The sequence below is a fragment of the Rattus norvegicus genome, chromosome X, assembly GCF_021556685.1.
Source record: "Rattus norvegicus strain SHRSP/BbbUtx chromosome X, alternate assembly SHRSP_T2T, whole genome shotgun sequence".
NCBI lineage: Eukaryota > Metazoa > Chordata > Mammalia > Rodentia > Muridae > Rattus > Rattus norvegicus.
In genome coordinates, this window is record NC_141554.1 from 17,121,138 (window position 1) to 17,142,075 (window position 20,938).

Here is a 20,938-nt window from a genome sequence, read left to right on the forward strand (position 1 = left end):
GCCTTGTTTTCTTCTCTGAGGCAAATCCCGGAACGGCCGGAACAGACATCCCTGCCTGAGTCCCAGGGCGCCTCACTACTCCTGGGGGAGGGCGCATCCTTTAGGGTACCTCGGTCGGAGGGCGACAGAGGTGGCTTAGCAAGATGTGAGCCGGTGGCGCGCACGAATTCACACCCCCTCCCCCGGGAGAGAGAGCTAGCCACTCTGGGCCTCCTCTGGAGTATTATGGGGGTCGAGGGGGGCACTGGAGACAAACCACCTGCACCACTGAAGCTTATGGTAGCTTCGCGGCCGGTGTATTGGGCCGCGCACGTGCACAAAGTGGCGCGTAATACTCTGGCGTGGGAGGGTTAAGGACACAAACTTGGTCACCTGCCAAGAACCCTTAGGAACTCTTCACTTTGGTGTCGCCCTCATTCTCTAATGCCCTGGAATATACTCCCCTATTAAGGGGAGTCCACGATGCTCAGGTCTGGGCCTAGAAAGAGTGTAGTAGTGTGGGCTAGCCTGGGATGAGAAAGCCACCCCCGTTCCTCTCGCGAAAGGCACAGAACAGTTGTCTTGCAAAGTTTCCTGTACTCCTCCCCACACAGCCCAGTTGAGGAAGGGTGGCTCTTCCGGAGGTGAGGGAGGAAGGAATAGCCTCGAAGCTAGGACTGGTGCATTAGCTCCTTTAACTATTGACCCTGGAGCGCGAGGGACAATCGGGTCCCCTCGTGTTGGTGTTCCAGACACTACACTTCAGTCCGCTGTAGCGTCTGTTTATGGTCGGGGCAACGGGTGCTGAGCCAAGTCTGGGACAACAGGAGACGCCATTTGCATCCCCCCACCCCCTGCAGGTTGGCAGGGGCGTGGGTGTCGCCCTCCGCGGAAGCGCATTTCTGGCAGTGACACTGATTAGATGCCGTGCCGCTACGTGCACGGAATCGGGGTGGGCCTTCATCACTCCTGTTCACCACTCAGTCTTCTGGTGGGAAAAGTTGTGGGTACCCCCCCTCCCTTCTCGCCGCACAGCTGCCGTCTCCGGGGGCGGAATTAGGAGAACTCGTTGGCTCGGCCTGGAGAGAGAGGATCTCCGCCCGGGAAAGCCGCCGGGCCCGGGCCTCGAAAATCCAGCCCTGGCTTTGCGTCGAGCTGCCGAGTGCGGCGCTTACGCGCGCCCGGCCAGCCGAGGCCTGGTTTCCATCTGCCCCTTTTGCCTCCGTGTTAAGTTCGCCGGGGAAAACCCAACGATCCGTGCAAAGCCCCTCGGAGGAGCGCTACCCCCACCCCAGCTCGATCCTGACCGATGGAAAAAATGACAGTATAGGTCAGAACAGGCTGTCCGGGAGTATTAATGTGGCTGTCTCTGTTCCCGGTGCTAGGGGAGGATGGGCGCCTCGCCAGGAAACCGCCGAGGGAGGAGCCATGAGGGCCGCCTGCCCCTCTTGAGGCTAGAAAACGTGGATTCTCCCAGGGACCAAACAAATGTGGTTAGACAGCTACGGGAACTTATCCCAGTTAAATACGGATTCATCTTGTGTATTTCAAGCGACATCCCCTCCCCCACAATCAAATATACTGATTCAGTTAAAAATAAGGTGAAAACAGGTTAATCTGAAGATGTGAACCTTGCTATCTACTTATCATGAAACAGGTTTTCTGGTGGCTCTGACCTGAAGCCAATCATCTTGGTACAGACAATGTGTCCTTGAGGTAGAAGGGTTCCCGTTGCACTACACCTTCGAGAACCTTTAATTAATAGAACCCGAAGAGACTATTTTAGTTGTAGTTTCTATTTGACGCTGCTTACTCTTCCTTGCACACTCCTGCAGGGTTGTTTGCACTTAGCTTTTACAACCTAGGTTTCTCTCTTGCCTTTCTTTTCCTGCGTACGTGCGGGCAGGAGGAGGCCAGAGAACTATGCTGCTGCCAAGGCCGCCGCCCTCGGACTCTCACTTGCGCTCCACGCGGCCTCTGAGGAGGGGAAATGTAAACTCTCCGGGTGGCGCTCAAGAACTGGAATTCTGATTTGGGTCTGAGGAAGCGTTTCAGAGGCAGGTCAGCCACAGTTTGGAGGTGGGGGTTAGGTAGAGACTGTACAGGGCAATTTCAGAGGTGACCCAGGCTCTCAGGAGCAAACCTTAGAAGTGTCTGTGTTCTTTGTCTTGAGCGGGGCTGGCAGCCTGGCACTCACAGCTCAGATAAGGATCGACTAAGAGCCACAGCCCATCGCCAGCACTTTTAAGTGATTAGTCTACCGCCGGTAGCCACTTATGAGAAATGTCTTGTCTTTGAGAAAGAAAAAAAGCAGCCTTGTGTTATGAATTGTATTGGACCCTTTAGGCCCGTCTTTGCTGCCTGCACCTATCTCCCTACGGTGCCAGACATAGTAAGGAGAATCTTTCCTAAATTGGAATCTGGCCAATCCTGTTCACATGAACATTGTTTAGATTCAGGTGTCAGTAGAGTGTAGTCCGCTAATGACCGAGGACTTGCCTTTCACCCAGCCTCTCTAAGAACAAGGTAGCCTTGAAAAATCACCTAGAAAGAAGTATTCTGAAAGACCCCTGCTGTGTCCTTCAAGACCTCGCCGAGAGTGTAAAGGGGGTGGGCCTGATCCCTGGCCAAAACTTGACAGTAATCCAAACTAAATGAATGCCCTTAGAGAGCGCCGTCCCAGGGCTTGCAATCCTAGCACTGGAGCAGAGAATTGCCTTCAACCCACCTGGGATCCAGAGTGAGACACTGGGGGAAGTCACTCTTCCACATCACCGAGTTAGGCCTTTAAGGTTAAGGAGTCAAGGGATAGTTTGAGGACATTTTGCTTTAACTATCTTTTGGACCAAACCAACAGACCTGGGGGAACTTTAAGGTGTGTGTGTGGGGGGAAGTCCTTACCCCCCTCCTTACTCATAGGAAGGGAATACAATACCTAGCAAGCAGATGTGGCACTGGAGTGTTTTACACACTGGAAGCATATTCTTCTCAGTTATGGCGTGGACACTGAGGCTGCTTTTCCTTTTCTTTCACTGGCCTTCAGAACTGTTAAGCAGCTTGCCCAGAGCCCTAACGTTCCAAATAGACTGTGGATTGACTAGAAAGAGGACTGTGTGGCCTCTCCCACGCTGTAGCCTATGCGATTTATTTAAGGCGGTTTTTCTAAGGGACTGGCTAGATCCCAACCCTCCAAAGAAAAATGTGGTTTGAGATGCCCAATATCTTTGGCTGGTTTCTGTTCTGTTTTGTTTTGTTTTGCAAAGGAAGACTCCATACTAAGGTAACAGAATGTACGGTGACTCTGCAGCACAGAAAGAGCCAAGGGAGGCAGTGCAAAAGGCCCCTAGCCCACCTAGCCGCATAGCATCCGGCAGTCACGTCCGCCGGAGGTGACTAGGGCCTGGAGGTAGCCGATTGCTTAGGAACTCCTTATCGCCTATCTTCAGTGGTCCTGTGTGGCTTAGGTAAACGGCCACCCGCGGTGGTGACTGGTTCGTGCAGGTCCCCAGTCTCCTTGCGCGCCCCTAGGCTCCTCTGGTGGATCTGGCTAGTTGCCTAGTGGCGCCTCCAGAAGCTCCCGGCTTCTCTCCACTTGAGGCGCCAACCCTGGGATAAGCTCCCCTGCTTGGGGCTGGAGAGCCCAGTTCATCAATCTAAATTGGGATGGCTGGATCCGGTTGTTCGCCCTCAACCCAGCCCGATTACCACCAGCTCCCTATTCCCCCAAGCGCGCGCACAAACACGCTTCGCAAGCGCGCTCCAGGCCTTCACTTTCCCTTCCTCTTCCTGGCTCGCTCTGGTGCTTCGAAAGCTCGCGGCGATTGTTTGCTTCGAAGAGTCCAGGTGGGGAAGGCTGTGCCCTTCCCCCTAGCCCGCATTTGTGCACTCGCTGCTAAAGCCTGGGGCGCACAGCCAGGCCTGTGGACTCCCGTGTCCCCCGAGAAGTGGCAGCTGCTGGAGAGGATCTATTCTATCCGCGCTTCGGAGTGACACTGGAGTAAAAATAGGAGACCTGGCCAGTAGTGCCTGTGCCTGAATTTGGGATTGGGAGAGTAAATCCTATCTCCTACGAGGTCTGCCTGCCCCCCCAAGCCCCCCCGCACAGCTTATCCCTACGTGCTCCGGAGAGGCTGAGCGGCCTAGGCGCGCTTGGGGGCTTAGTGGTTGTGGGAGCCCTGGGGGGGGGGGCTGTCCAGGCAAGGGAGAGAGCACAGGAGCTCTGGCTCCTCGAAGCAGAACACCTTTCTTGGAACCTTGAACCCCAGGGGAGCCGCTGCCATCTTCGAGTGACGGGTAGCGAGCTGCTGGTGGTTCTTTCAGGCTCCTTCCCGGGTAGCACCTCTTTTGCTTCCCACAGAAAAGATAAATCCGGGCCCGAGCCCGGGTGGGGGACTGGCTCACGGAACTGTGCTTTCAACTTTGCCTACCAAGGTCACTGTTGTCCCAGAGTGTGTCCCTCCTCTCCTGGCCACACCTCACTGGGGTTGAAGGGCCTGTCTCCGTGCTCCTTGGCTCAAAATCTCGAGTTTCATGGATAGAGGGGACATATTGCCAACGTCACTAAGACCCCCCCCCCCACGAAGTCCCATAAGGATAACCTAAACACAGGATTCCCACACCGTGGACTAATCCTTCCTCGCCTCCTGGGATTAACTGGACTCACAGGTCCATAAAACACTTCCGTTGGGGCCAGAGGGTCTGTCTGCAGAAACACTTTAAAATAGTCCTCCGTGGCCGGAGTCGGAATGGACACAGACAATCCTAAGACTGTGAAGGGAAATCATCTGAAGCGGAAAAGGGTAGGCAGATTCCAGAAACAAAACGGTGCAGCATTTGAACCAAATGACACTGACCCTGGGTAGGATGGGTAATCAACGGGAGCAGACCGGCCGCACCTGGCTTCTGACCTCTCACTCGAACGGTGAAGACAAACACTTTGAAATTTAGGGGCTGGTAGAGGCAGCCTCCTCATCTGTAAGTGGGAATTAACACTACCTCTGTCCACCTTAGGTAGGTTTAAGAGGCTGGAAGTGTTAAAGTGCTTTGCAAATGCAGCTTGGCCTGTCCATTTCACGGTGGTCAGGGTCTCTCCCACACATGGAAAACACCAGTGCTTTGTTAATTAAGACAGTAGAACTAAGCCCGCCCCCAAAGGATAAGGAAGATAGTCAATCCAAAAGCACGTTCATATTACGAATCCTTCCCCCTTTTACATCACTTCAAATTAAGTTTCTGAGGAATGGGAGAATCTTTGGAATGTTCTAAGAAAATTCACCATCAAAATTCAAGGTTAATGAGAACAAAAAGGGTCTTTTAAAATGGATTCAACCACATTTTAAGACGAAAACCGGAAGAATATAAATTCAAAGTAGCTTCCTGGCCTTGTCCCCTAATGTGGGTCTGGAGAGCAGATGGTGGTAGATAGCCCACCCACCACACACACACACACACACACACACACACACACACACACACACTCTCACACCCTAGGTCCTGGAATTTGAACAGCTAGGTGATGTAGGTGGGCTGAGCGAAGACCAGGAAGCAAGGCTTTGACTTGGCTTAAAATGAATATGAAAGGAAAGACTTAGGCCTGCTGGTGTTTCCTGAAGGCCTAGAGCTACTCAAAATGAGGAGGTGAGGGGTGCCCTGTAATCTTCCCTGGAGGATTCAAGCAACCCTACTGGCCCGGGGTGGTGGCCAGGTGCAAAAGGGATAAAGGCCTAGGATGAGCTGTAAGCCAGCCTCTCTAATTTGGCGCGGGGTGGGGTTAGAGGTGGTGCAGTGGAGAGGCTCTGCTTGAGCTCGACAGGCCTTCCTCTCACTTCCTTGGCTACGCGGCCTCTGGCTAAGGCTAACCAGCCTCCAGCTCGCTGCCCTAAACCCTAAGCCCTTCCTGCCTGGGTGCCCACGCTGGATCTCCAGGCTTCCCCCTGCCTGGCAGCCTCGGCTCTTTCCCTTCGTGATTCATTTAACCTAGGTTCAGAAAGCCTGTTTACCTCGGCAGCCTTGGGCGACTCGGTTTACGTAAAAAGCCCCTACGCCAGCGCCGACCAGTAGGGGGGGAATTGTCTTATAGATTATTTTTCCTCCTGGTTTTTGTTTTGTTTTGTGTTTTTTAAACCAGAAGGCGAGGTTGGAGAGGGGGTGGGGAGAGGGGGTGGGGTGGCGTGTTGCTGCTGTTTTCCAGAACACTGTATTTGAAAGAGAAACAAAAGCCGTTTAGGAGGTAGCAAGGCTGTTTTTACATATAAAAAAGTGCAACGAATACCTAGGGGCCCCCAGCAGTGATAAACTAAACGCTCGGCGGATTTCAACAATTAGCAGTTAATCTGTTATCTGCGGTCACCAAACAAGTTCTAAGGCTCCGAGGGTACTGAATTCCTGTTCCAATTGATCCCGGATCTGTTGGGCACATCCAATGCCCATCGTTTCTTCCAATGCAAATCCAGTTTTGGAGAACTGGGTTTCCCAGGTTGGGGCACTGATTTGAGCCCTCATTAGATTCATTTAGGCAGTCGAAGACTACCTGCATCGCCGCTCGGACTCTCGTCCTGTCTGTTTGATTCAGAAGTGTCTATAAAGTGTTTTCACTCCCTATTTTCTCAGGCCTCTGAATTTTGCACGTAATAGGCCTCCAAAAAAAAAATTAGCAGTGTAGGACAGAAACTAAAGTGGCTCTCTGGGTTTGGAAGACAGACTGATACACAGCCTCGTCCTGGGAAGCCTATTCGGGTGCCCAGACCTCCCCTAGGGCCGCTGCAGCCTGCGTTCATCTTCGGCCTCCGCGGGCCAGGGCGGGCGGGGTAGGCCAGAAGGCACTAAGCGCCTGGAGCCTGCACGATGATAAATATTGCGCAGACAGCCCATAAATAATTTGCATTATGTTCAGCTGACAACGCAGGGCGATTAATTTTAATAGCTACATATTTGCCTGGGCTGCTGCTTTCGTAGGCCCGGTAATGAAAGGCGAGAGGCCGCCCTGGCTCCGTGCTCATGGTCCCGGAAGGCAGCCGGGAGGAATGGGAAGAAGGCCCGATGCGGTTTCTCCTCCAGGCAGTCCCCAGGGATCCCCGGTTCCTACCCCTCCCCCCCCGCCCTCTGCGCAGTGTAGAAGTGGGGTGCGCGGGAAGCCCAAGTAACCTAGAGGCCTCAAGCAACAGGAGCCACCATAATGACGCTGCAGTTTGTCTGGGTAGGGAGAGCCACTTGTGGACAGGGAGAGCATGCGGGGGGCATGCTCCCCATCCAGACCAAACCCCGAGTGAATTCGGGGGTGAGGGTCATAGGCCATTTTGGTCCTCGGGGACATGCTGGTGTTCTCCAACGCGCCTGCCTATTTGCTAGTGGATCCTTAGCTTGGCGAGGGCTTTGGTGACCTCAGGGCAGGAGCAAGGGGCAAAACAAAGCCGTGGGGTCCTTGTATCCTGTCCTCTTTTTTGGTTCAGAGTCCTCTTTGCCCATCCCGCACCCAGAGGGAAGCCCCCCGCCCCCATGCTACTGGTTGCAAAGCACCGCCCATGGAAAGGATGGAAAGAAAGGGTCCCGAGCAGCTCTTTAAAAGAGGGGGCGGGGAGGAGAACCCGACTGGGAAGGCCACAACACGGCAGCCGCCGCGGTCCCGCGGTGGCCTGGTGCGTGCGTGTGCGTGTCGATGTGTGCGTTGCGATGACAAAGCCCCGCTGCCGTCAGCAAGCTCCAGGCTGCTAAAGCGTGGGTGGGGGAGGGGAAGAGAAAGTAGTAGGGGGTGGAACCCTCGCTCACGTAGGTAGCGGGGAGCTGTAGCTTCTCTGGAGAAAGAGTTCATTCATGAGCCACAGGAGTCTCCCCGGGCCGGCCAGGTGGAGCTGGCCAAAGCCAGCACCTGTGTAGTTGCCTTTTGGAGCAAGCAAGTGCATCGATCATTACCATATTTTAATTGCCTTTCTCAAAGGTCATCTCTAATTATGGGTTGGGAGAAGGGCTGGCTAAGGGGTCTGCAACCCCTTAGTTAGTGTGTGTGTGTGTGTGTGTGTGTGTGTGTGTGTGTGTGTGTGTGTGTGTGTGTGTGTGGCCTCTGAGACAATGCTCCTAGCTCAGATAGAAATGCCATTCCGAGGGTGTCCGCGAGCGCCTGCAAGACTGTCACGACGTGCTGGATCCACGCAGACCCGGCTGCGTGCACAATAAAAGCCGAGCAGGCGGCAGAGGGCCGTGCAGACCCACGGGTTTTCTTTTTAGAAACGGTGGTGCGAAGAGACTTGACAATAATAACACGCAGCAGGATTAAATCAGGGCGGGAAGAAAATGCATTTTCGTTTCTAGGACTGAGAGGGTGTTTAACCCATCTGATCCCCCAAGAGCTTTTTTTATGCCCACATAGAGACAGGTGCGGGACACACTGTGGCTTGGGACAACCTATTTTTCATATTAATCTCTTCCCTTCTTGGTTGTCTATTACAGTGAGAGGGAACACTTTTAATGTTTATTCTTGTATTTTATAGAAAACTATACCAGACTAGCGGGAAGGGGAGAAAACCGGTTGAGGTGAAGTGGTCTTTTTTTATATATATAACTTTTCGAAAGTGTACGTTTTTCCTTAGGATGCTTCCTCCACACCCCGCCCCCTTCATTTAAAATCACTTTCAGGGGGCTGGGGATTTAGCTCAGTGGTAGAGCGCTTACCTAGGAAGCGCAAGGCCCTGGGTTCGGTCCCCAGCTCCGAAAAAAAGAACCAAAAAAAAAAAAATAAATAAAATCACTTTCAGAAACTCTTGAAGCGAAAGGCTGTACTCAGAGAAGCAGAGCAGAGGGGCCTCCGGTTCTTGGGACGGGATTGAAGCGGGTAGAAACTAGTAAAGAGCTGTCGGGTAGAGGTGGGCACCAGCCACACCGAGCTTGACTTTCTCAGAAGAGCCTGGCATTTGTGAGTCACCAGCCTGTTTCTGGGAATCCCACTTGCTGAAGCCAGAGCCTGGGTCAGGCGTCTTGGAGAGTTGGAGGGTCTTGACTGCCTCTGCTTCCTGCCTGCCCCCACACCTGGCCTCCTGGCCTCACCAGCAGCCAGCTCTGCAGGGAGGAAGGCAGAGCCAGATGACTGGTCCAAAGCCCCAGAGACCGCCTGGCTTTCTCCTCCCCTGTAATCATAACCAGATGCACTTAAACGCCTTTCATCAGAGGAAGCCCGAAGCTCTTTAACAGGCGGCAATGAAAACCTTGCAAGGTCCTATCAGACTTCGTAGTGGGGCCCTGAGCCCATTTCTCAACCAAGTCAGCCTGAGGTTGCCAGAGTCTAAGCTTCTTCCTTCTGTACCTCTGAGGTCAAGAAAGTTACCCAATCAAGTCAGTTGTGGGTGCCAGGGCTGCTGTTAGGTGTGTGGGTACAGACCCCATAGAAAGAAACAAGCATAAAGGGAAGCCAGCAGCTAGTGCTGAAGGTGTGAGCAGCTTAGAAAGTAAGGTGGAAGTGTTCAGAACAGTTTCTGAGGTACTCAAACTGTCTCCCAATGCCACTGCTCCCTACTAAATGCCAAAGTCGACAAGAGCAGCTACTGTAGACCCTGGCACAAAGTAAGCCTTCGAATGTTTGGGCAATAACAGCTGTGGTGGAAAAACAAGGTATGTTTAGGTTTAACATAAGAGCTGTGCCCCAAACAGTATTTAATGTCCCAGAATCTTGGTTTCCTCATCTGTAAAATGGGCAGATGAATGAATTGTACAGGAAGTTCTAGGAAGGTCATAATAAATTCTCAGTAAATGTCCCGCCTTTGTCCTTTAAGAAGGATAGGGAGGGCTGGGACTGTTTGGAATGCAGCCTGGGTTGAGGGACAGGGATTGTATCTCCTAGCTGAGTCTAGCTAGGTCTTGCTGGCTTGGGGTTTGAATTAGAGAAAGAATTGCATCTAGGACTGGTGGTTTAGTAATGGGTTCTTCGGGGCCTGCTTATGAGGTTTTGGTTTTTTTTGGGGGGGGTATTCTTTACCTAGGGCCACCAAGAAAGGAGGAGGAAAAAGAGGGGAAAGGAGGAGGAATTGTTTCCAAATGTGCATCCACCAAATATGATGGCTCATGGTGTAATCCCCGTGCTACATGAGCTAACCTGGGTTACATAGTGAGCTCTAGGTGGGGTACAGTGTGAGACTATCTCAAACCCCCTCCTGAAAGTGTGCATTAGAGGCACAGGCAGGCAGCCCCAAAGCAGTAAACAATTGGAGGGAACCTTTCCAGCCTTCAGTGGATGAAGACTCCTGCCCTGAGGCCAGGCTGCCGCAGAAGAGTGGCCAGTAGTTGTGGTCTAAGAGATGTCCCTTCAGCCTTGACCCCTTGGTTGTATTTAATCTATGACAAGTCCCTCCACTAGCATTAGGCAGGGGAAGGGTTGAGTTCTGCCTGGTTCTCCACATTATTGTTCCGAATGAATTCTGGTTTGTTCCAGAGCTCCCCATTTCTTAGCCTTCCCAACCCTGTCCTCACCAGACGCCTACAATTCAGCCATTTTTTCTCTCCTCGTTGTAGGTTGTATTTTACTTGCAACACTGGGGATCAAACCCAGAGCCTTATGAATGCCGACAAGAGCCTACCAGCACACATTTTCTTGTGTTATTCATTGAGCAGGGTCTCTTAATCTGGCCCAGAACTTGCAGATAGGGGTAGTCTCAAAAGTCAGTTTGCTTCATCTTCTCCCTAGGAGGCTAGAATTACAGATAGGCCTTCAGGCCTACTGGGCATTTCTGTGGATTCTGAGGATCTGAACTCTAGACCTGAGCACTTGGCTGGTGAGAGCTTTAAACCCTGAGCCGGCTCCTAATATCCACCCCTCACCTCCAATGAAAAGACCTTTCTAGGTAGCCCAAGTGTGCTTTTGAACTCTTGGCATCAAGGGATTCTCCTGCCTCAGCCTCCTGGGTCAAATGATTCTTGTTCCTGCTCCTTAGCCAATGCTCGTGGTATTTGGGGGGGGGGGCTTCCCTTTAGTCTTTCACATTCAGTGTCTTGCAATCTCTCCCAGGAGGCCAGCCTGAAAGCCAAGGTCAGTGGGTTGCCTGCCTGGGGAATGGGCAAGGAGTAGGCTCCCCTTGGGGTGATTCAGCAGGAGGGCCTAGCCCTGTGAATAGAAACTCACTTGTCTGGGGTGTGGCACAAGTTGGACTGTCAGAAGTAAAATAGTATGAGTTTGTAAAGGACCGAGGAAGAGAATATCGTAAGCTGGGTTTACCTACCCATCCTTTTCATCTTCGAACCACAGAGACAGGCATTTTTATCCTACAGGAGACAAGAGAAATGGGGGGGGGGGCAGAGAATAGGCGGAAAAGCCAAACCTGCTGATGGAAGGGCTTTGCCCTCTCTGCTGCTTGCCTGGGCAGCCGGTGTAGGTCATGAGAGAACAACAGGGTCTTTGGTGAAGCTCCTTCCGGGAAAGAGAGTGTGAAATCTACTCTCAGAAAGGCATAGGTCACTATGCTGGAGAGGTTTTGTGATGCTTACAATGCTGTGAGATACATATGTCTGTAATCTGGGCACTTGGCACAAGCAGGAATTTCACTATGTAGTCTAGGCTACATAGTGAGATTGTTGCAAAACAAGCAAAAGAATAAAGACCCCATAATTTTAAAACAAGCCATTTTTATGTTTATGAGGTTTTTGTCTACATGTATGTTTGTGTACCAACTGAGTGCTTGGTGTTGTTGTGGGGCAGAAGAAGGTGTCAGATGTCCTGGAACTAGAGGTACAGACTGCTGTGAGCTGTCCTGTGGGTGTTGGATCTTCTGAACTGCCCACCTCTGTCCACACCCCCCCACACACACACATGTACATCTTTCTTTCTTTTTTTTTTTTTTTGGCTTTTTTTTTCTTTTTTTTCCGGAGGTGGGGACCGAACCCAGGGCCTTGTGCTCACTAGGCAAGTGCTCTACCGCTGAGCTAAATCCCCAACCCTACATCTTTCTTTCGGTGGGGTGGTGATGGTGGTATTGGGATAGTTTCACTGTGTAGCCCTGGCTGTCCTAGAACTCACTCTGTAGACCAGGCTGGCCTCAAATTCATAAATCCCCTTGCCTCTGCCTCCAGAGTGCTGGGATTAAAGGTATGCACTGAACTTTGTATTATTAAAAGTGGAGGATTTTCCATCTCAGATGTCCCACCCTCCCTCCTTTTTAGATTTGTTCCTCCCTCGTCTTTTTTACAGTGCTAGAGAGAGAGAGAGAATGAGGCTGTGTATACATGCTAGGTAAGCACTCTACCAATGAACTACAGGGCCAAGAGCACTTCCTTAATGTTAAATTGCATTGTTAGTGTGTGTGTGTGTGTGTGTGTGTGTGTGTGTGTGTGTGTGTGTGCGTGTGTGTGCTTGTGCGCATTCATGCATAGTCACTTCATGGTAAGAGGTACTGAAGGCAGAGGATAGCTTTTGGGTATGTGTTTTCTTCTTCCACTGTGAGTTCTAGGGGTCGAACTCAAATCCTCAAGTTTGCATGGCCAGTTCCTTGATGTACAGAACCCTCTCCCTGGCACTAATACTTTTGTTTTTATATTTTAGAGAGAGAGAGAGAGAGAGAGAGAGAGAGAGAGAGCTTGTGCGAATGCGTGCGTGAATAAGCCATCTAGTTTCTTTTTAACCCACCCCTCCCCCTTTCTGCATGGATTTAGCAGGGTTCTGTGCAGTAGTTCTCTTCTGCCACATGTCAGTTGCAGGGAAGGAAAAGACTAGCTTTCGGGGCTGGAATCATGGAGGGGCATCTTTATCCCTCCTTAGGTCTGGCTGTTGGCTGGGCCCTTAAATATACATCCCACAGCAAAAACTCAAGGCTCCCCTTGAGGCCCGAACTTCCTCACAGTGTGGTGACCAAAGTGAGTGGTAGGACAGAATTTCTGAGTAGCACCTTGCGTACTAAGAACAACTCCAGCAAATAAGGCTGAAACTAGACCTGGCCTTGGAGGTCATGTTGTGTCACTCCTGTCATAGCCACTAGTTGCCATCATAGTTGGCGTCATAGTCCATGAAAATTCAAGGGGAAAGGATATACACCACAGCCCTCAAGAACAGTGGCAAAGACCTTGGGACCATGGGGGAAGGGGTTTTTCTTTTCTTTACAATCCAGCCTTTGCCTCCTCTCCCAGTCCCCCCTCCCACAATTCCTCATCCCATTCCTCCTACCCCCTGTCTTTGAGGGCCGGACTAGGCAGTTCTCTGCTATGTATGTGCTGGGGACCTAGGACCAGCTCTTATATGCTGCCTGGTTGGTGACTCAGTGTCTGGAACCTCCCTGGGGTCTGGATTAGTTGAGTCTGCTGGTCTTCCTATGGGGCTGCTCTCCCCTTTGGCTTCTTCAGTTCTTCCCCTAATTCAACCATAGGGGTCCCTGATTTCAGTCCAATGGCTGGGTGTAAGTATCTGCATCTGTCTCAGTCAGCTGCTGGTAGGGCCTCTCAGAGGACAGCCATGCTAGGCTCCTGTCTGTAAGCACCACATAGCATCAGTAATAGTGTCAGGCCTTGGCGAGCCCCACCCCCACCCCCATTGAGATGGATCCCAACTTAGGCCAGTCACTGGACTGCCTTTCCCTCAGTCTCTTCTCCATTTTTGTCCCTGCAGTTCTTTTAGATAGGCACTCTTGAGAGCTAAGCTTAATTAGCAGTGGCTCTAAACAGAATACTCTACGTTCTAATAGATACTTATACCCTCCAGAGGCCTCGTAAATTATACGGGGGGCAGGGGGAAGCAGAGAGCTAAAATTAGGCCAGGGGAAAAAGAAATGCAGCGATAAGGCAAATATGGATTTTATGAAAAATAGAAAATATCAAAAGACAGCTCTCTCCACGAGCTTGTCAAGCGCGGGAAGGATGGAAGAAGGATTGAGTGGTGGGTCAGACAGCTTTTTGGCATTTCAGCATTGAAAGAGAACTAGGTAATGGACGAGACTGCCCATGTCTGCCGTTCTCTTTCACCTGCCATTGGTGAAGCAGCGGCCCTCCATTGTTCCAAGCCAACATTGTCAAGATTGCCTTACAAATAATCCCACACCCCAATATAAAGATATCTTTATGGCTCAAAGCTAGGAATATTGTCAGCATAGTTCCTAAAGTATGTGTGAAGGGGAAAAAGAGAATTACTTGAATACTTGCTGTTTGTGCCCCCACCTCCGATGTGGTTTGAAATACTCAGCACGGATAGTGTTGTGACTGAAAGGGGTTGGATACATCTCCAGGGCCCCAGGTTCCCATTATCCTTGTCTCTAACCCCTGAATGGAGAATTTGACTTCTAATTTCATGCTAGGGGTTTCACAGGCAGCATAATTGTATTTGCCTCTGCCTTTGATCTGCTGTTTCATTGTGGCTCTGACTAGGAGACAGAGATAAAAATGTGCTGGAAAAACATGATTTTGTCTGGCTTTGGAATCTGTGGTTATTATTTTCCCCGGGTCCCTTACGATGACACACCTTCCCTAAATTTCAAATCAGAGTGAATCATTTCCCCCATTTTTGAACATCCAAAAGTTCTCTCTGGGCTGTTGTCCCTTTACCTAGTGAATATATGATTAAAATTTTTTTATGTGTATGAGTATTTTGCCTGCATGTGTGTTTGTGCGCCATGTGCAAGGTGCACCTGCATAGGCCATAAGAGGGGATTGGAGCCCCTGGACCTGGAGATACAAATGACTATGAGCAGTCATGCCGGTGCTGGGATTTGAACCCACCTTCTAGAGAGGCAGTCAGTACTCTTAAGTACTGAGCCATCTCACCCTGACAAATATAGCATTTTCAGCAAGGATTTGGGGTGCACTTCTTGTGGCTCATGTTTTAGATCTCACTGGAAGTCCTTACTGAATAGAGAAGCCGTAGGTGACCCCTGATTTCCCTTTGCTGTTCTTGCCAGCACTTGCCAGTATGTATCTGGTTTTCCACAGCTCCCTTAAGGTCACCAGGGTCTGCTGGCTTAGTTTTTACAGTGAAAACAAAAGAAAGTCAGATTTATCAGGAGCCTTGTGGGTCAGAGCTAAGTGACACTTGCATGTAGCCCCTGAAGTAGCTAGCTTCTTAGGCAGGGGTCATCTTATCAGGTTGTGTAGCTTGTGTGTTGCACAATGATCCCCAGCCATGCCAGAAAATGTGGGCTGGAACTCATGGGTACTGTTTTCTAATTCTTACAGAGTTAACAAATAGGCTAGGGACTGGGAGCAAAAGGAGAGCCCCTCCCTGCCTGCCTCTGATCAAGAAGAAAAAAAGAAGATGGCAGAAGGCAGGATAGAAGGCAAAAGATGTCCTGAGAACACAGTACACTAGCCTAAGGTTCCAAGCCAGTTTTGATCAACTCCTTAGAGCAGTAGGCCCTACATTGGGTTTCCTTCCTTCCTTCCTCCCTTCCTTCCTTCCTTCCTTCCTTCCCTTACCCTTCCTTCCTTCTTTCTTTCCTTCCTCGCTCCCTCCCTTCCTTTCTTTCTTTTTTTCTTTTGTCATTCTCTCATCTACAGGCTCTGGTGTTCTTACCTTACTGGAACTACTCTCTGCTCTGGGGTAGAGAGGGTCAAGGGTAGTTTTGAAAGTAAGGTGGGATGATTTGGGGTGAGGCAGAGAGTTTCTTTGCTTTTTGAGCATGTGACCTCTAAGGTGTGCTGATGATGACAGGCCTTTGTGTACTTGGTCTAAGCATTGGAGGATAAGACCTCACAAGGTGGTACGACATCCTTATGAATTTCCTGTGGCCCACAGGCCACACTAAGGAGCTGGAGTAGCTTAGCAAGTGCTAGAGCGCCTAGCATATACAAGGCACTGGGTTCGGGGGTCCCAGAAACTTCACTACACACAAATGAGCACAACTTTGAAAGGAAAGGTATTCAGATGGAAATGAATAACTGATTCTCTCCATAGAAAGACAAATTTAAGCTTAAGTGCCTATTGTGCCCTTATAACCACAAATATATAGACCAAGAGCAGGGAGTTCATCCCCTTCATGAGTTTTCTCTCTCTCTCTGTGTGTGTGTGTGTGTGTGTGTGTGTGTGTGTGTGTGTGTGTGTGTGTCCTTTGGCCTCCCCTTTTCCCCCTTCTGTGCTGAAAATGGTATTCAGAACTTCTTGCGTGCTATGCAGCCTTTGTATCTCTGAGCCACATGCCCAGGCCACTTGCCTGCCTCCTACACTGTGGACATCCCAGCCCCACCCCCAGCCCCACCCTCACTCCCATACAAGGATTTTAAGCAAGTTGACTGCGGTGGTATGTTGAATGGATATCAGTTGCATCATGGTGACTGGAAATTCTCAAACTTTTACTATTCTAAGTACTTACGTATTGGTCTTTCTTTTTTCACTTTAGGTTTTTTTTTTTTTTAAATAGAAGCTTATGTAACGCACCCTCAAAGTCCTATACAGCCAAAGATAACTATAGACTTCTAATCCTTCTGAGTCTTACTTCATCAGAGCTGGGACAACAAGCATGTGCCACCAGGATCTGTGGATTCATAAATGCTAGGCAAGCACTTTACCAACTAAATTACCTCCTGAGGACTAATCCAATGTCAATGTCATCTATTGATGTCTTAAGGTGGTAAAGGAAGATTTTCTATGTCTATACTTTTCCCTGTCCTCATTATGGTGTGAGATCTCAAGATATTATTACATTTGTTCCCATATTTTATAATTACAATCACATCTTATAATCATATAGAGGTTGTTCATTGATCAGACAAAAGAATTTTAGTGATTACATTTCCTTTTTTTTTTTTAAAAAAAAAAAACAAGGCTTCTCTGTGTAGCTCTGGCTGTCTTAGAATGCTGTAGGTCAGACTGACTCTGAACTCACAGGCATCTGCCTGCCTCTGCCTCCCAAGTGCTCTGCCCTATTTCCCTTTAGGGATATATTTAGGTATTTGGTGCTGGAGAAATAGCTTAATGGTTAAGATCAATGGCTACTAATCCAGGGGGCCAAAGTTTGGTTCTCACACACACATGGTAGCTCATAGGTTATTCAAGTTCTAGGAGATTCAATGCTGTCTTCTGGCCTCCTCAGGCACCAGGCCTGCACATGGTACACAGATACATGCCATCAAAACACTGGAAGATACACTTAGAAAAATAGCTATTTTATCATGCCTCCCTTCCCCACCCCCTCATCCCACCAACTTGTCTCTGTCTCTTTCTCTGTCTCTCTCTCTCTCTCTCTCTCTCTCTCTCTCTCTCTCTCTCTCTGTGTGTGTGTGTGTGTGTGTGTGTGTGTGTGTGTAGGCACATGGGTTCAGGTAACCACAGAGGCCAGAAGAGGGCATCAGAAGCCCCTAGTGTTGGAATTGAACTGGACAAAAATGAGTGCTGGGAATCTACCTCTAGTCCTCTGCAAGAGCAGCAACTGCTCTTAAGGGCTGGGCTACTTCACCCTGGTAGAATTAACATTCACATCTTTGTCATGGTCACTGTCCCAGCCCTCAGGACATAGATGAGACTGACCTTCGACTTGTTGAGGTCCTTCAGCTTCTGACTCTGTGACCACCATGTCCCACCCAGGTTAGTTGCCTTTTCTTAAAACCTTTACTTTTAATGAAATGGGGTCAGAGTTTTACTGGTTTCAAGTGGAGTATTTTGGTTGAAAATTGTTTCTTTACCACCCACTTAATGTCAGGAGCTTTGCATTGAGTCCAGAGTTTCTCATTCTTCGTGTTTCCCTTAGTTTAAATATATTTTCACCCCTTTCCCTAAACAGCAACCTTTCTGGAGTAATGACTGTTATTCCTTGAAACTATACTCTGTTAATAAAGTTTACTGCATGTATGTATGTATGTACATATGTGTATTTTCTAGACAGGCTATCTCTGTGTAGCGCTAGGTGTCCTGGAACTCCATAGATGAGGGTATCCTCAAAGACAGAGCTCTTCCTGACTCTGCCTCCTGGGAGTGCTGGGTGCCACCACACCCTGATTACTGTTAATAAATTCTTATTCTTCTTCCCCAGCACTGAGCTACACTTCTAGAAATAAAGGCAATTTTAAAAATAATTTTATGGATCCTTCCCCCAGTCCTTTGATTTACGTCGATTTCACAGCCCTTTTATTCCTGTCTAGACATTTGCAATTCTGCCTTTCCACTAAGATTGTAAATTGATAGAAGACCCAAGGTGTCTTTTAAAAAAATTCACCTTTGCATGTCTGTATTCCCCTAAATCCTCAGCAAGTTTTCTTCAATGCGTTTTACATCTTAAAAAAAATGGACACATAAAGTTACATCCTTCTCCAATGAAAGGCCCTTATAAACCGTGGTAACTTTCAAATCTTCTCTTGTCCTGAAAGAGCATGGCCTGGAAAGCCCTCGAATGCTAGGGACTGTGCTGCAGGCCTCACCACCTCACACCTCCCACTACATTTGAGGACAGAGGCCCAAGTCCTGGGCCACAGGGACCAAGCTCTGTGTGCCCAGAGTTGCTAACGTGCTGGCCAGGTTAGTCGGAATTAAAACCCGCTGTCGCCTGTGGGAAGAGGGTCCACGTGGCCCACAGTGGGGACGACGTTCCAGAGGGAGCACTGTCCCCGGGCGGGAAGCCGCACCTCCTAGGGCGGGAGCGACCCAGGGGCTCAGTCCACTTCTTCAGACAACGTGTAGCATCACACCAGACTACTTTCTCACTCCCCCAGTATGCCTGGGGACTCCTGTTACTAGGAGGTAGGGCCCGGACTCCTGGAACAAGGAGTGTGGGGCTGGCTTCTAGGTTCTGCACGGTGGTAGAGGAGCAGCAGGGACTACTGGGTGCAGGCCTCACACCCCAGACATTTCCTCCAACCTTGGCGCACAATTCCACAATATTCGTAGCCACTAAGGAAAACCCCTTTATAAGACACAGAGCGCACAGCCATTGAAGTCACGAGGAATGTCTTGGAGAATCTATAGTATCATCTAGTAAAAGCTCCAGAGTAAGTGAGTGTCTCCCCAACCCCCCACACACATTTGCTCTGACATCTGAGTAGGCTGTCTTCCTTCTAGAAACCTTAAGTCCAATTTACCAGAAATGGCGTTGATGAATGCTGCATTCTGAGTGATCTCAGGCTGGGCTCAGGTTGAGAGGTCAGGACACCCCCATCGTGCACACCCCCACACCGGGGAGAGGCTGGTGCAGGTGGTATCTCAATGGGAGTGGGGGATAAGTACCCAGAAAAGCTTTCCTATTACCTTTCATAACTGTTGGCTGACACCTCCTACCACCTCAAGGTTCTGTCTAAAGTTCCCACATTGCATATCAGCTCTGGAAAACGAGGCTGAATGTGAAGTTTTGCATTTTGTTTGGATGAAGTGAAGTCGTTCTGCATAACATTTGCACTGGCTTGTTCTTCTGAAGGAAAACACTTCCTCCTCCCACCTCCTCAGCAGCCACACAGGCTACTTTTTCCTTCTCCAGAAGCTCCTCTTTTAATTACCGCTCTCTTGCCCTAGTGTATGCAGCCCCTCAGCACTTTGTTCAAATACAGCCATAAACCCTAGGCTAAGCCTAATCCTCTGTGGTCCTGACCTTCCCTACAGTGGACCTCGAGTCAGGCCGGCCCTCGGGGTCTCCTGCTTCATGAGGATCAATGCTCCTGCTACTTGTCTTCCAACTGTGCTTTCTCTTCTCTGTGCGCTTGATGCTTTTCAAACTGTTTCACACACTCCCTCCATTTCTAATAAATTAAATAAACAAATCATGTACAAAACCAGAAGTTCGAAACAGCCCATGAACACAAAGGTCTGGGCTCTGAGTTGGGTTCACCCCATCATTGAAACCAAGTATCAGGGAAAAAAATTTTTTTGAGATAGGGACTATGTAGTCCTGGCTGCCCTGGAACTCTCTCTGTAGACTAAAAAGGGCCTCAAACTCAGAGATCTGTATGCCTCTGCCTCTGCCTCTGCCTCTGCCTCTGCCTCTGCCTCTGCCTCTGCCTCTGCCTCTGCCTCTGCCTCTGCCTCTGCCTCTGCCTCTGCCTCTGCCTCTGCCTCTGCCTCTGCCTCTCTGCCTCTGCCTCTCTGCCTCTCTGCCTCTCTGCCTCTCTGCCTCTCTGCCTCTCTGCCTCTCTGCCTCTCTGCCCCTCTGCCTCTCTGCCTCTCTGCCCCTCTGCCCCTCTGCCCCTCTGCCCCTCTGCCCCTCTGCCTCTGCCTCTGGGATTAAAGCCATACTTCACCTGGGCAGGCTCAAGCATCCTATTGCTAAAGCTTTCACAGAGACAAGACTCCCCCCCACCACCACCCCACCCCCCCGCACCTACCTAAAGTCTCCCCAGGTGCCTGGAGCACCTCACTTGCACCACCATCTCTAATCCCTGTCCAGCTCAGCCCCTCACTGGAAGCACTGTAACCTTAAACATCTAGTCAGGCTGCCTGCCGAGCTGGTTTCGGTCACTCCCTGGAGACAGCAGCCTGGATCAGCAGGCCCCATCTGCAGTGCAGCTGAACGAGTTAAGCTGCCCTAGGCTTCAGTGGTCCGGGTGGGGCCTTGGGCAAGCCTGGCCTTGGGGGTCCCTAGTTGCAGGGTCTGAGAGTCCCAGAAGACTCATTCCTTGGAGGTCCCTCCTAAACCCGGCCTAGAGGAGGTTAAGGACCCCCTGGACGGTGAAGAGGTATCTAGCAAAGTTCTAAAACTTGAAATGTTTGAACCTTGGCTCCAGTGGCTAGAAAGGGTCACGATGCAGAAAGGCAAGGGAGACTCAGTTTTCTGTGTAACACCTAGGTGAGCTTAGGTTACTCCAGACTTCGCAGAAAGTACCCCCCACCCCCAGCAAGTGCCAGAACCCAGGGCCTCTTAGGCTACTGCTGTCTTAGCCTCACCGTCCCCGCCTCGGCCTCACAAAGGCCTTGTGGGGCCCGGGCCGACCAGAAGCGGCCACTATTCCCAGATCTTTAATTATGCTCGGAGACCCTACCCTTCCCCCACCCCATCGCCGGCTTCCAGCCCTTTAATCAATTTCACGATATTAAATATTAATTTCCCGCCAGCCACACTTTCTCGAAGGAGGGGGGAGGGTACACACAGGGCAA

At 50.3% G+C, this 20,938-nt stretch overlaps 1 protein-coding gene across 4 annotated transcripts in view; it reads left to right on the forward strand.

The window, feature by feature from the left end:
* Positions 1 to 20,938, forward strand: part of Bcor (BCL6 co-repressor) — a 120,002-nt gene that overhangs the window by 780 nt on the left and 98,284 nt on the right.